The 16,260-nt window shown below is 38.6% G+C and overlaps 1 pseudogene; it reads left to right on the top strand.

Moving 5' to 3' along the window:
• Positions 1–9,610: 9,610 nt before the first annotated feature.
• The window catches only part of LOC149138242 (glyceraldehyde-3-phosphate dehydrogenase, cytosolic-like), a 144,110-nt pseudogene continuing 137,460 nt past the window's right edge, over positions 9,611–16,260 (top strand).

The following is a 16,260-nucleotide window of genomic DNA, read 5'->3' as shown; positions in this document are numbered from 1 at the left end:
TATGAGATCTAAGCCACTTTCCCACGCTAGCCTCCAATCTGCCTATAACTTTCCAGAAACGTAGACAAGATGCTAACAATGCTAACCATTCATAACTTGAACAATAGCTTGACCAGAACATGCCTAGTACACATTAGGCATTTCGTCAAACATATGGTAAACATATAAGTTACAAGTCATGAATGTATATCTAATCTTAAATCTCTCGACTTCATCTAAGAAGCACCAAGAAGGTCTAATGCCTTCTCAAGTAGCTGCAACAACACTTGTTAGCCCATGCATTCACCAACCATTCAAATACTTATCAAATCATGAACAAGCACCATAAATAGAGCACATCATAGAACCATGTTTATAACCAACATATAACCATAATATTAACATGTTAACCTTCAAGCTACCATGATATCACCTAAACTGGTCTCGAGATCACAAAACCAAAACAATCTTGAATGCCTTGTAATTTCTTCACCATACGTTGAGGAATTCTCTTGTCTCCGTCCACCTGTCAAGGGCTTCCTAGAGAAAACCATCTCCACCCCAACCCTTGGGAATTTTCTTGAGACCACCTCACCCTGTTCCAAAACCTTCCGACAATCCATAGCTCAACAAAGAATGAATCCCATCACACCATGACTATATGTAACAACCCCGGGTTAAAAATCCATGCAATAAAGTTAATAAAGGCAAAATAATAACCAAGGACATGGGACACTTATTTCAAGTTGAATTTTGGGCCAAACATCTTAGTGGGTGTTCATTTGGTTTAATATGGCTAAAGGGAAATTGGCAAAGGCAATGACAAAGGCATTGAAAAGGCAAAGAGACATTAATTGACATTTTATATATGAAAATAGAGGAAATGACGAGAAAATGAAGGCTAAAGGTCATAGGTTGAATGTGTGTAGGAAAATGGAGGAAAAATAATGGAAATTGAAGAAAACGGGGGCCTCAATAATAAAAAGGCTTATGAGGATCAGTTCACAACCTTTTGTCTGTTCAATTTTGGAGCTCTCTCTCTCTCTATTCTCTCTACTCTCTCGTACTCTTGCACACTTAGAGAATTCATGGGGCACTCTAGCATTGGAGGAAGGAAGGCAAAGGAAGGACAAGAAAGCAAAGGGAAGCAAATATCAACCAAGGAAGAGTTGGAACAAGCGGCTACAACGGGATTACTTGCGGGTATCAAGTTGCATGTATGATTTCCTTACTAGTTTTGGCATGCATGTGTGTTCTTGGTTCTCTTGTTGTCATTGGCATGGGTTTTGCCAGGTGTGATAGTGGTTTTTAGCCTTGCCTTGTCATTTCCAGATAGCCATGGTGTGTGTTAGGGTCCTATAATTTATAGGATCTCAAGGTGATTGAGTATTTTATCTTAGGAATCTTATGTTGTAAATAATTGTCAATCTACAAATGATTTCCAATCAAAATAAAAATAGAATAAAAAATTAAAAGAGGGTATAAGAAAAAAGAAAGAAAAGGAAAAACAAATATATTGAAAAAGAATAAAAGATATAACCCCATCAAAAGAAAAACAAAAGAAATAATACTGAAAGTGTTGCAAGTCTAAATGCCACTTCTCATAGATAGTTTTCTTCATCATTAATAAATAAAGGTTGTGTGCAACTTGTTTAAAATGCCACAATGACTAGTTATTTGTTTAATCATACAATATAATCATGGTTAAACATGTTAAAATTTCTGTAAATTAGACTAGAGAATAAATATTTGTCAAACGGTTTAATCTTGGTAAATCAATGGTTAGGTAGAAAATGACATTGACTCAACTGTTTAATCTGAATCAATAGGAGAAATAAGTGATATAATTTAGACAATTTTCATTTTTCAATAAAAGAAAATAATGTGGGTTTGCTAATCTAAGTGCACCCCTTAGAAGAATAAAAATGTTAGTTTAGTCAAAGGGTAGGTAAAATATTTGGTTTATAAATATGCTTATATGCCATTTTATCCAAAGTTTTAGTGACAATGTAAAAAGCAGAAAGGTACGAATGGATAAAGTATTGGATATATTTTATATTTCTAACCTTTATCCTAAGTTCAAAGCAAGAAATAAAGGCGCACATGGACAAAGGTTTCTTTTGTCATATTTGATTAAAGAACGCCGTTGTCAAAGCACCGGGATCATCTATCCCTCACGATCCACGACCCTCATTCACTTTCGGTCCCCCCTCTCCATCCTACCTTTATCGTCGGGGGAGGGGTCCGAAAAGGTTGTTTCTCCCGCCGAGCCCCATCCATACGTGGCACCCTCTCTGAATTTAGCACACCCAACCGATACTGCTTACCACCCTCTACCCCCTCCGAAACCACCTTCCCCTCATCCGCTTACCATGTCCCCACTTCATCACCTCTGCCACTCACCTCCTGCCACGTCACCTAGCCGTTATCCAATTAATTACTGTCCCGACAAAATTAACCATTCGACATTCAATTCGCCTTCCCGGGTAACCGTTCAAACTTAACGGTCCTGCGGCACCTCCAATGAAATTTCCAATCATTGTTTAAAAGTTTTCAAAACATCGCTTTCCTCCCTTTCACTGCTCATTCTCTGTGATTCACAACTTTTACACAGCGACCGTTTTCAAAGCATTTCCTTGACCTGAACCGGATTGGAATTGTCAGCACTCTGTCTCCTTTCCCTTGACAATTCATTTTACTTAAATGATTATCGGTAAGCCTTCCTTTCTCTCACTGTAATTATTCACTGATACAATCATGCCCCCAAAGAGCAAAACCCAGGAGAAACCTGTCAATCCATTAATCCCTCCCTCCATAGATTTAGATCACATTCCTTTAGCCGACAAGGATTATCAGATCAGTGAAACCCAGTGTGACTGTGAGTTTTTAGAGCTATATTGTTGGCTAGAAGACAAGCATGCAAACAAAATTGATGAAATTGGACTCTGGGAGTCAAATCTTCCCCATTATATCTTCCCTCTAACTTTCCATGCCCCTGAATTCACTAGAAAATGTCAAGCATGTTATGTCCCTGGCCAAAGAGATATTATGGCCCCATCTGGTGACATCCTCTTTACCATTACTGCCCAATCCATAAACCAGATGATGTTGGCTCCCCCTGTGGAAAATAGTGCCCCTTTCTCCTTAGAAGCCCTCACCCAGCTTTATCAAAAGCTTGATTTCGCTACTAGAGCCAAAATCTTTGAGATCTTCTTGCCTGAAAATGCCTAATTACCTAAGAAGAATCCTCCATACCCTTCCTCTATCTTCCCTGATCAAGCTAAACAAATTATATCCATAATTTCATATATTTTGGGTTATTATTCTGATCAGTGGGTAGATGAACCCATTCTAGGTTTCCTCTCCATATTTTCCACATATAGTAAACCATCCATTTTATTCAATTTCAGTCAATTCTTGGGTGACAACGTTCATGAACAATTTCTGAAATTTCCAACAAAGCAGGTGTTTAATTACACTTCCATTTTAATTTACATGTTCCTTTATTATCAAGCAAACAAGTTCAGTTTTGCGATGCAGAAGCTAGATGATGAAGGAAACCAACAGCCAGTGATTTTTTGGACTTCATTGGTCATGCAAGAGTAGTAGTAATTCTCTTACAAGCAGTTTATTGGAGAGTTTGTTCACCCAGCCATGAACATCCTTAATAGTTCTATACAACTCATAATCAATGAAGATATAAAAAGGATTCTACATCTAACAGAACAGGCCAAGACTGGAGATTGGTATTTATACCCTATACAAAAATCAATGTTTATGGATGCGAATCAGCACCATACAAACTCCATAAATACCTCCCCATGAGGATTTTTTCCCTAGAATACATCAGAGAGATGTTAAATTCTGATGACATTCATTTTGTGGTGACTAAGAAGAAGTCATAGTTTTGCATAAAGACACAAGTGGGCCCATTTATATGCAATACCAGGATAGCAGGTGAAGAAGCAGACAAACTTCTTAAAGAAATGAAATCCAGCCTGAGTTTTACATGGTCTTATGACCCTTGGGGTATTATTTCAAAGCTCAGAGTAGAAAACAAAACTACTCCCTATATTCATACCTCAAGACCTGAGATAGAAAAGTATGCAAATCAGTTGGAATGGGCAAAGAATACTTTATAGGAAGCTGAAGAACAATTGTTTTCTACTTCAAGTTTACAGACTCCCACTCCTCAAGAGAAAACGAGTAAAAGACAAAGAGAGGAGGGATCATCATCAACAACAGGAAGTGAGGCCAAAGAATTCAAGATCAGTTACAGGAAAAGGGAAAAAGTGACTCCTAGGACAGATATTGAAAAGGAGATAGAAGAGCATGCTGCCATCATAATTACAGACTCACCTCCTACTAGCAGCAAATTTGTAACATCTTCTACTGGACCTTCAACATCTCAAGGTCAGAAGGAAACAAAGCTAGATTCACAGAATGTCCAAGGAGAGAAGGAAAATATTGTTTTTGATAGGTACAGAGAGATTAAAATTAAGAATGAGATTCTTAAGAACAATACCTACAATCAGTTTTGGAAGCAGACCTCTAGCTCACAGAGCAGATTGTTATCATTTTTTGACACAGAGCATGGAAAGATGCAGATGGCCTTTCTTGAGGCCCAAATTCCACATCCAAAAACATCAGCAAATTACAAGAGTACTACATTTGAGTTTAGCACCAAAGATATCCATCCCATTAATCAAATGGAGATGCATAAGCAGACTAGTGAAATGATTTCTTCTACATTAACTAATACTGCTATGTCATTGTCTAAGTTGCAAGTTTCATTTGCCAACATTCAGTCTCAGTTGAAAATGGAAAAGGTATCCTCCTTAGCAAAGGATAATAGGATCAAATCTTTGGAAGATTTGGTAATCAAGATAGGATATGATCCTAAAGATATAAATGTTGTAGAGGAGATCATCAAAAAGAAAAATTTGGATATTGCAGCATTGAGAAAACAGTTAAAACTGCCAGCCACAGAGGATCCCTTAACCAAAGACATTGAAGAAAATGAGGCACAGAAGGCTGACATGATGAAGCTGATTATAGAGCAGAATATACAGATCAGGTAGATGGAGGCAAAAATGGAAAAGATGATAAAGGAGAAAGAACAGAGTCAGAAGATGGCCATTGTCCCCCTGGATGCCATACCCATCTCTCAGCTCCCAGCAACAAGAACAACCACTGCAACTACTTCTTCCACTCATACTGCAAGTGTTGAACAAGTGAAAAAGACACCGGAGAACATGTCAATCCAATCAGAAGAGATCAAGACATTGCATGGGCAACTCAAAGCTCTAGAAGAGTAGAAATTCAGAGTTGAAGCTTCTAGTCTTGCTGAAGTGCAAAAATCATAGAAACTGTTGGAGAGGTTGCAGAAGGTAGAACATGATACCTCAATTGGTCAAACCTTGGCCCAAGCCAAGGAAACCATTTGAATGGGTATTCTAGACTCTATGAACGAGATTTGGCCATCTATCCAAATCATTTTTGAACAAAAAGAATTGATAGAAAAGGCCACATAAACCATTGTTCAGGTAAGGGAAAAGTTGGGAGATATGCCCACAGAAGCCTCCAATATTATTAGATTCCTGAATTCTAAATCTAAATATGAACTTGAAGAATTAGGAATGAGTGACAAGACTGCCACTATTTTGGAAGTCAAGAAAGTTTTGACTAAAATGAACCTCATTGATCAATTGGAGGAAAGATGTGAAACACTAGAGATGGGAGTGAACAAGTTTTGTAACAGAATTAAAGCATTAATCTAGAAAGGGCTACCCAACATATATGTGATTAATGATAAATTGATCACTCAAAAGATTATGTTTTGAAGATGAAGGAAATGGCCAGAAGCAGTGTCAAGTTCAGTGGCATAAAAGGTAGTATGACAGCCATAACATTTTTAGAAACCATGGCAAATGACTTCTACATCTAGAATGAGGTAAAAATGTTTTTACAGTGAAGCCAACTTTTGCGAAATATACTAATGTTGATGAGATTTACCAGAGGGTAATTAAATTAACCATACCAGATGAAAAAAGGTGGGAAGAGTTTTGTGATTTACTGAATTAAAGGGAAATTCGGATGCAGTAAAAACAAAAACCAACACAACAGCCAGCACGACAACCATCACAACAACGCAACACAGTTTTGAGGCTGATTCATCAACTAAATCCACCAAAACAGAGCCACCTTTTCCATGCAACTGTCTATGTTGCCTATTTTTCTACAAAAGATAAATTGTATTGTTTAAAATAAGGCTAATAATACACTGTCGATAGGCAACAATTTTGTAATTATTTGTATAAATACTTCACTATTTGAAGTATAAAGGGTTGATTTTTGAATATAATTTCGTCTACAAATTGTAATTTTTTGAAGTTGTTGGAAGCATCAATAATACAGGGACATTTTCACAAGATTCATGTGGTGTGCAAAATGGTGACGTGTTTCTTTAGTTTATATGTTTAAACATTGTTTTCCTTTCTCTGTTATTCTGAAAATCTCAATTACTTAACATAAACTATGAGGAATATGACATGTTACATAGAGCACCCTATTCTGGCTGGTAGTAATTTTCATGTTTTCTGCTGCAGTCAAATTAAGGAATTCTTAATTGCTTCTTGATTTCTCCTAAATCTTACATTTTTGTTGTCTCATAATTCATTTAAATTCGGAAAGATCCAATTAGTGCAACCTAGCTTGCCCTGTGAAACTCCTCTAAAATTTGATGCCAAATCCAGTTAAATATTTAAACTTCATGGCCCAATGGAATTATAGCAATTAAATCAACCAAACCATTTAATCAAAACAATCAGTACAGACATAACTAACTTGAAATTCACATAAAACGAAGCTAAATTTTACAGAGAGATCCCTGTCTCAAGCTCACAGGGCTAGATCCCAGCTTCCAAAGTGGTTTTGATGTTGTTCTATGTGTTTACTCCCTCAACCTCAAAAATACAGAATGACAACAATGTGATGGGGTTTCTCTTACTTGCTTAAGCTCGATTGCCGAATGGTTTTGAAACTGAGTGGGGTGGTATTAGGAAAAATCACAAGGCCTAGGAATCCCTGGACCAGTAAATGTGGTATTGCGATAAAACCTGGTTGTGTGTACCCTCGTTGGGCCTAGGAATCCTCGACTGATAAATGGCGGGATATATAGTAAATCCTAGAGGGTGGAGATAGAGAAATTCCTCACACTTTAGGTGGAGAGATCCAGAGGAATCCATGCTTGTATAGGCCTAGTGATCCCTGGACTGGTATATGGTGGGATTGCAATAAAGCCTGGTACTATATGTTTCTTGTTTGGGCCTAGGAATCCCCTGGCAGAATTGCGGTAAAGCCTCGTTATATAGATGAGGGTTTCAAGCCTAAGAATCCTTCACCAATATTGGCGGGATATATGGTAAATCCTGAGGGAGCCCTGGTCAGTTTTGCTGTGAATCCACATTCATGCTTGGAATATGGCACGGTGGCTGAAAGAAAGATTTGGTTCAATCCAATCTATGGTTAGGTGGTACGTGGAAGTCCGTAACTTGGTTGGCCTTTGCATATGTTGATAAGAGTTATTTTCCTCTTGTGTTCCATGTGTAAATATAATTGTTATTATGTGGTTTTAATGGTTGTGATATCATTGTTATTTTATTGGTTATATGATGGTTATAAGCATGGTTTATGACAAAACTTTGGTTATGGCTCGTGTTTTAATTAGTAATTAAAATATTAATGAATGTATGACCTAATAGATGCTAATGCAGCTATTGTGGGAGGGCATCAGACCTTCTTGATGAATCTCAGATAAGTATGAGGTCCCTATGTTCAGAAGTGTTTATATGAATTGTACATTACATATTTATGATGTGTTTGATGAAAGGCCTATCATGGTTAGGATACGTCTGGCTAGGTCCTTGTTCAAGTTTCGCATTAGAGGCCTTGTCTTCTCATTAGTTATCATTTCTAATAATTTCATCAAGTTCTGGGCAAAGGCCCGAGACCTAGCGATGAAAAAGTGGCTCGGAATTCAGGGTCGTCAGCATAGAACTGCTTGAAAAAGGCTACAGCCACATGGATTCCTAGTTTTGGAAGCAACTGGAGAGTTTTAATCGCTTGGAGGGTTTTTCATGGGAGCATCTGGCGGTCTAGCTCAGCAAAATGCAAGCTAACTCAGGGGTTGGGCACCTAGAGTTGTTGGTTAGTCCCTGGGGGTCCTGTAGCTCCTAAGAAAGGTCAATTAGGCTTTTGGTGTGTTGATTCCACTTCCTTAGCTCTACATGGGGAGTTGAATCATATCATAGTAACTTTTCGTCACATGTTTACCTCGGTGGACCGGTTAGCTTGGGTAAATGTTGGAGGAGGGTGCTACATAGTGGTATCATAGCACGGTTTACCCCTTGGACTAGATGGGCGAAATATGGTTGTCATGCATGCATGTAGGTTGTATATGTGCTTGATGTGTATGCATGGTAACGGTCATTGTTGCAATTGTGTTTTCATGTAGAAGTTGAAGGTGTTATTGTTGGGATGTGTTTGTCATGAATGCATGTCGGTTGAATAAGCATTTGTTGGGTATGACTATTGTCTATGTGGATGTATGCATGCATTGCCATGATTATAGTTGTCGTGCATGAGGGCATGGCATGCGGTTGGTATGGTCATGCATGGTAATTGGATGATGATTGAGATGATGTTTATATACTACTATGATTATGTTTATACATGTATTATGCTAATCTGGTTGATCTTGCAGACGAGATATCCTCCCCTGAACTATATTGAGGTATGTTGGTTATGTTTATATTTTGGTTTAGCTGACATGGTATACTTGCAATAAGAAGATCAAGATGACTAACAATATGGTAGACTACAGTTCACGAGGTTCTCCCTATAGATTAGATGAGTAGCATGGTGATGGGAACTCTCTTGACATAGCAGACTCATTGAGAAGTTTGAAGGTATAAATAAGTTGCAAAGCAAATAATGACATAATCAATCAGGAACGGGAGAAACAAGTAGAGGTTAATGCAGTTATCCTTCATAGTTTGTCAGACTTGCAGAGATAGGGACCACTTAGGATCTGTTATGGATAGGAGGATAGGACTAACGGGGCATATGGCAGTAGGTCTCATGGTGGGCACAAATTAGATAGGAATGACACAATCAGAGATGGCAGGTTCTTAGACACACTTGACAGGAGAGGTGATGGACACAGGTTCTATTGTAGTTATGGTTCTGACAGGTACCATGGTCATCATTATTATCATCCTTACAGGAGGAATGACAAGGGATATTTGTCAAGGGATATTTTTCAGATGAGTTCAAGAAAGCCAAGCCACCTACCTTTGATGGAGATTTTAAGAAACCAGAAGATGCAGAGGCATGGTTACTTAGGATAAAGAAGTTCTTTGAGCTGCATGATTACACAAATATTATGAAGGCTAGAATAGTTATCTTTTACCTTAAAGGGAAAGTCGACATCTGTTGGGAAGTTGTGAAGCGGGTTAGAGACATCAGGATAGAAGAGTTTAGTTGGAATGAATTCAAGAGACTTTTCAGGAAGAAATGTTTGTTAGAGAGGTACTATGACAGTAAAGCGAAGGAATTCTATGAGCTAAAGATGGGATCGATGACAGATGAGGAGTATGCGACCAAGTTCTTAGAGTTGTTCCGGTATGTACCGTATCTTAAGGATGAGAAAGTCAAAGTTCAAAGTTTTGTCAGTGGATTACCATTATCATTTAAAAATTGGATCGAGTATGATGAGCCTCTGTCACTTGAAGAATTCATTGGGAAGTTGAAGCATTGTTATGAGCAATCAAGTGTAAGACAAAATCTCAACAAGGTTGGAAAGTGAAATTCAAGACTAAAGTAAAAGGCAGCTAAAAAGAACAAGACCCCAGGACGTAGGTGAGAATGAAAGTGTTGCACCTTACAAGAAGTTTAATGGACCTCAGCCTAGACAACAACAAAATAGAGGTGATGGTAGGAGACAGGTGTAGTGTTGGACATGTGGTAAGGAGCATCTCAAGATGGATTGTCCGCAAAATCAAAGTGGTAGGCCTTAGATCTGCAATGCACAGGAAGCACATACAATTGGGGATGTTGGGCAGAGCATTCCACGGATCTATGCAGCATTGGATAATAGGCAGGCGGATCACCATGCATCTATTATCGAGATGGATGGTAAGCTTTGTGATCAAGTTGTTTCTATTTTGATTGACCATGGATCTAATTATAGTTATGTTAATCCTGACCTAGTGGATAAGTGTGGTTTGAATAAAGAAGTGCATGCAAAATATTGGTTAGTGCAGTTGGCTATAGGTACAAATAAAATAGTTCATCATTGGGTAAGAGCTTGTGCATTTGAGTTGAATGGTATGCCTACATAAACACATTTGAATGTGCTTTCGTTGGGATCATACAGTATGTTGTTGGGTATGGATTGGTTGTATCTTCATAGGACCAAGGTGGATTGTTATGACAAGGCCATTGAGTGCTTGGATGAAAATGGAGAACAAAGGATCTTGCAGGGTAAGAAGAAGGAAACATCAGTTACAATGGTTACAATTATGCGGGTAAAGCACAGTCACAGGAAAGGGTGTGTGTTATCTATAGTACATATTTTAAATGATAAAGGTAAGGATGTTGAGGATGCAGAGATATTGAGCATGTACCTGTTTTACAACAATTTTAGGATGTATTTCCCGCAAAGATTTCAGAGTTTCCACCTCACAGGGAAGTGGACTTTTCCATTGAGCTGGTACTAGGGGCAACACTAGCATCAAAGATGCCATATAGGATGAGCACACCAAAGTTAGTAGAGTTGAAGTTGCAGTTGAAGGAAATGCTTGACAAGGGATACATCAGGCCAAGTTTATCACGTTGGGGTGCCCTAGTGTTGTTCGTAAAGAAGAAGGATGGTACTCTCAGGTTGTGCATTGACTACAGGTAGTTGAACAAGGTAACCATCAAGAATAGGTATCTATTGTCGAGGATTGATAATATGTTCTACCAGTTGAAAGGAGCAACATTGTTCTCGAAGATTGATCTCAGATCAGGATACCATCAGGAACACATCAAAGAAGAGGATAGTTACGAGACTGCTTCCTGGACCAGGTATGGACATTATGAGTTCGTTGTAGTTCCATTTGGTTTGACTAATGTTCCAACGAATTTTATGTGCTTGATGAATAGTGTGTTGTGTCTTTATCTGGACAAGTTTGTTATTGTGTTCATTGATGATATATTGATATATTCTAAGAATAAGGAAGAGCATGCCGAACACTTAGCAATGATCTTGAGATTGCAAAGAGAGAATCAGTTGTATTCCAAGCTTAGTAGATGTAGTTTCTTTCAGACATAGGTACATTACTTAGGACATGTTATTTCCAAGGAAGGCATAATAATGGATCTGGAAAAAAATAGAGCTATTATCAAATGGGAAGCTCTTTGTGTAAGGTCATTTAAGGGGTTAGCAGGTTACTACAGGAGGTTCAGTAGGAACTTCTCGTGGATTGCATATCCTATCACATCATTATAGACAAAATGGAATAAAATTGAATGGATAGAGGAATGTGCAACAAGTTTTAAGCAGTTGAAGTAGTTGTTAGCAAATACTCTAGTTCTCACGATTGCAGATCCAGATAAAGAGTTTGTGGTGTGTACAGATGCCTGCAAGAGTGGACTTGGTGGAGTCATGATGTAGGAGGGACATGTGGTATGATATGAATCAAGGTAATTGAATGAGCATGAGCATAATTATATTACACATGATCTTGAGTTGGAAGCGATCATCCATGCTTTGAATATGCGAAGGCACTATCTTCTTGGCAGAAGGTTTGTACTGATGAGTGATCACAATGGATTGAGATAATTGTTTGATCAACCAAATCTGAATGTCAGGCATTCTAGATGGTTGGACATGATAAGTGAGTTTGATTTCGAGATAAGGTACATTAAGGGAAAGGAAAATAGGTTTGGAGATGCTCTTAGCATAAGAGTGCAGGTATATCATATAGCAGCTATGAGTTCTTATGGGATAGATCTACATGATCAGATATTACTGGTAGGACAGTAGGATGGCAAGCATAGGGATCTTAGGCACATGTTACAGTAGGATATAGGTGATCAGGATGTGGACTATCATCTCACAGCTAATGGTTTGGTTAGATTTAGGGACAAGATCTATGTGTCGGACAACAATGAGCTCAATAATCTTATCTTGAGAGAATTTCATGTCAAATTGTATTTAAGTCACCCAGGATACCAGAAGACGTTGACGACGGTGAAGAAGTTCTACTATTGGTCGAATCTAAAGAAAGAGGTGGCAGAGTTTGTGGCTAGATGCTTGGATTGTCAACAGGTAAAATCAGTGTGTAAGCATCCAAGTGGTTTACTACAACCAATTCTGATTCCAAAGTGGAAATGGGAGGTCGTTTCCATGGAATTCATTACAGGTTTGTTGAGGACATCCATACAACATGATTCCATCATGGTTGTGGTGGATAGGTTGACCAAGGTAGCACACTTAATTCCAGTGAAGTCTACATATTCATCTAGTGATGTAGCATAGGTATTCATCTGGGATATAGTGAGGCTGCATGGTGTTCTGAAGAAGATTGTGTCGGGCATAGATGTTAAGTTCACTTCTAGATTATGGAAAGAGTTATTTGCAGGTTTGGGTACAAAGTTGGCCTTCAACACAACTTATCATTTGTAGACAGATTGATAGATAGAGAGGGTCAACAAAATACTGGAGGACATTTTGAAGATGTTTGTGATGCATCAACAATGGAAGTGGGAAGAGCATCTTCCACTCGTTGAGTTTGCTTACAAAAATGGGTATTAGTAGTCACTGAGGATGAGTTGGTTTGAGGCACTGTATGGGCAAAGTTGTAATACTTCTATTAGTTGGAGTGATCCAGTGAACATGGTGTTGATAGGACTAGACATGTTGGCAGAGATGAAATAGGAAATGCAGGTTATCAAGAAGAATCTACAGGCAACATAGGACAGGAAAAAAAGTTATGCAGATAAGCACAGGTTGTTTAAGGTGTTTCAGGTTGGGGAACATGTGTACTTATGCATCAAGCCCAAGAAGAGCTCATTGAGGATTAGGTCATGTGCGAAGTTAGCACCTCGGTATTGTGGGCCTTTTGGGATCCTTGAGAGGATTGGACCAGTGGCCTACAGACTTGCACTACCTCCGACAGTAAAAGTTCATGATGTTTTCCATGTTCCATTGCTTCAAAGATATGTAAAGGATGTTAATCATGTTAATTATTAGTCTATATTGCAAGTGGAGCCAGAAGGATAATTCCAGCCGAAACCTCAGTGTATTTTGCAGAGAAAGATGCTCATGCTCCATAATCGAGCAATCAAGCATGTTAAAGTGCAATGGAAACACTTTGGGCCTGATGAAGCTACATGGGAGATGGTTGATCAGATGTGGGCTATGTATCCTTTATTATTTGTTGATTGAGGCAAAGCAATATATGGATGTAAATACTGCCATGCGTTGTGTTATAAATCTCCAATAAGTGGTATGGGTGTCATGTTGGATTTATTTTCAGTAGGTTGTTCGTTATAAATATTACATCGAGCTAAGTTATAAATCTCATGGGCAGTATGTTTTGCTTTTTAGCAGTCTTGCTAGTTGTAGGTGTCATTGAACACTAAGGACGATGTTTCCCTAAGGGGGAGGGGTTTGTAACAACCCCGGGTTAAAAATCCATGAAATAAAGTTAATAAAGGCAAAATAATAACTAAGGTAATGGGACACTTATTCTAAGTTGAATGTTGGGCAATGGGTGTTCATTTGGTTTAATATGGCTAAGGGGAAATTGACAAAGGCATTGAAAAGGCAAAGAGACATTAATTGGCATTTTATTTACGAAAATAAAGGAAATTAGGAGAAAAGGAAGGTGAAAGGTCACATGTTGCAAATGAGGAGGAAAATGAAGGAAAATTAATGGAAATTGAAGAAAATAGGGGCCTCATTGATAAAAAGGTTGATAAGGATTAATTCACAACCTTTTGTCACTTCGGTTTTGGAGCTCTCTCTCTCTATTCTCTCTAGCCTCTCATACTCTTGCACACTTAGAGCATTCTTGGAGCACTTTAGCATTAGAGGAAGGAAGGCAAAGGAAGGACAAGAAAGCAAATGGAAGTAAAGATCAAGCAAGGAAGAGTTGGATCAAGTGGCTACAACAGGATTACTTGCAGGTATAGAGTTGCATGTATGATTTCCTTGCTAGTTTTGGCATGCATGGTACATGCATGTGTGTTCTTGGTTTTCTTGTTGTCATTGGCATGGGTTTTTCCAGGTGTGGCAATGGTTTTTAGCCTTACCTTTCCATTTCTAGATAACCATGGTGTGACAAGGTTTCTCTTACTTGGTTGAGCTAGATTACTGGATGGTTTTGAAATTGAGTGGGGTGGTATGAGGAAAAATCACAAGGCCTAGGAATCCCTGGACTGGTAAAGGTGGGATTGCAGTAAAGCCTAGTTGTGTGTACCCTCGTTGGACCTACGATTCCTCAACCGGTAAATGACAGGATATATGGTAAAGCCTAGAGGGCGGAGACAATTTCCTCACGATTTAGGTGGAGAGGTCCAGAGGCATCCATGTTTGTATAGGCCTAGTGATCCTTGAACCGATATATGGTGGTATTGTGTTAAATCATAGTAGTGTATGTTTCTTGTTTGGGCCTAGGAATCCCTTGGCGAGATTACAGTAAATCCTGGTTGTATAGATGAGGGTTTCGGGCCTAGGAATCCTTGACTGATATTGGTAGGATATACGGTAAAGCATGAGGAAGCCCTAGTTGATTTTGTTGTGAGTCCTCACTCATGCTTGGAATATGGCATGTGGGTGATTAGTTGAAAGAAATATTCGGTTCAACCCAATCTATAGTTTGGTGGTACATGGAAGTCCCTGACTTGGTTGGCCTTTGCATATGTTAATAAGAGCTCTTTTCCTCTTGTGTTCCATGTGTAAATTTAATTGTTATTATGTGGTGTTAACGGTTGTGCTATCATTATTATTTTGTTAGTTATATGGTGGTTATAAGCATGGTTTATGAGAAACTTTGGTTATGGCTCTCATCATGTTTTGATTAGTAAATGAAATGTTAATGAATGTATGACTTAATAGATGATAATGTAATTATTGTGAGAGGGAATAAGACCTTCTTGACGAATCCCAGATAAGTATGAGGTCCCTATTTTCAGATGTGTTTATATTACCTATACATTACATATTTATGATGTGTTTGACAAAAGACATTCCATGGTTAGGATGAGTCTGATTAGGTCCTTGTTTATGTTTTGCATTAGATGCCTTGTCTTCTCATTAGTTATCATTTCCGAGAACTTCATCAAGTTTTGGGCGGAGACTTGAATCCTAGCCCGGAAAAAGTGGCTCGAAATTCGGGGTCACTGGCACAGAACTGCCTGAAAAAGGTTGCAATTGCATGGATGCCTTATTGTGGGAGTGACTAGAGAATTTCAGTCGCTTAGAGGGCTTGTCATGGGAGCGACTGGGGGTTTAGCTCAGCAAAAAGAAAGCTAACTCAGGGGTTGGGCAACTAGAGTGGTTAGTTAGTCCCTGGGGGTCCTGTAGCTCCTGAGAAAGGTCAGCTTGGTTTTTGGTGTGTCGATTCCACTTCCTTAACTATACATGGGGAGTTTAATCATATCTTAGTGACTCTTTGTCACATGTTTACCCCGATGGACCGGTAGCTTGGGTAAATGTGGGAGGAGGGTGTTACACTATCAAGGAAATGGCATGACAATGTCGAAACCATTGTCAAACCATGAAAAACCCATGCCAATGACAACAAATGAATCAAATATACAAATGCATGTACCATGCATTCACACCTCAGTTAGGAAATCACACATGTAACTTGTTACGAGCAAAATTTTCCTGCTGAAGCTGTTGATCCAACCTTCTCCTTGTGCTCCCTTGCTTTCTTTAGCTTGGCCTTTGTTTTCCTTCGCTTGCCCTTTGTTTTACTTTGCTTGTCCTTTGCTTTCCTCTGCTTGCTTTCTCTCTCCTCTTGGAGCTACCTCTCTCTCAAAACCGATCCAAGACAAAACTGACAAAAAACTATGAATTGTTTCTCTAATGCCTTTTTATCATTGAGGTCTCATTTTTCTTCATTTTCCCTTTAAGTTTCCTTGCATGCAAATATGTGTTTCTTCATCTTCCTTTTCTCTTATTTTCATTTATTTTCGTAATTAAATGTCAATTATTGTCTCTTT

This window comes from Pinus tabuliformis, chromosome X (assembly GCF_031772625.1).
Source record: "Pinus tabuliformis cultivar Carrire ecotype Pingquan chromosome X, CPIR1, whole genome shotgun sequence".
NCBI lineage: Eukaryota > Viridiplantae > Streptophyta > Pinopsida > Pinales > Pinaceae > Pinus > Pinus tabuliformis.
Note: the sequence above shows the minus strand (reverse complement) of the source record. Positions and strands in the feature narration are given on the sequence as shown.